Raw genomic sequence first — 328 nt, 5'->3', positions numbered from 1 at the left:
TCACGCCATTCTCCTGCCTCAGCCTCCCGAGTAGCTGGGACTACAGGCGCCGCCACCTCGCCCGGCTAGTTTTTTGTATTTTTAGTAGAGACGGGGTTTCACCGTGTTAGCCAGGATGGTCTCGATCTCCTGACCTCCTGATCCACCCGTCTCGGCCTCCCAAAGTGCTGGGATTACAGGCTTGAGCCACCGCGCCCAGCTTATCTTTCATTTGGACATAACAAATGGACAAAGAGTACCAGCTGGATGGACGCTGACCACTGACCATCTTCTGCTGTCTCTTAAGTATGTCACAGGAAACCACACCAACATCACCAGCATCACTGTT

Source organism: Piliocolobus tephrosceles, unplaced genomic scaffold (assembly GCF_002776525.5).
Source record: "Piliocolobus tephrosceles isolate RC106 unplaced genomic scaffold, ASM277652v3 unscaffolded_15756, whole genome shotgun sequence".
Taxonomy (NCBI): domain Eukaryota; kingdom Metazoa; phylum Chordata; class Mammalia; order Primates; family Cercopithecidae; genus Piliocolobus; species Piliocolobus tephrosceles.
The sequence above is the reverse complement of the archived record's forward strand: the minus strand, read 5'-3'. Positions refer to the sequence as shown.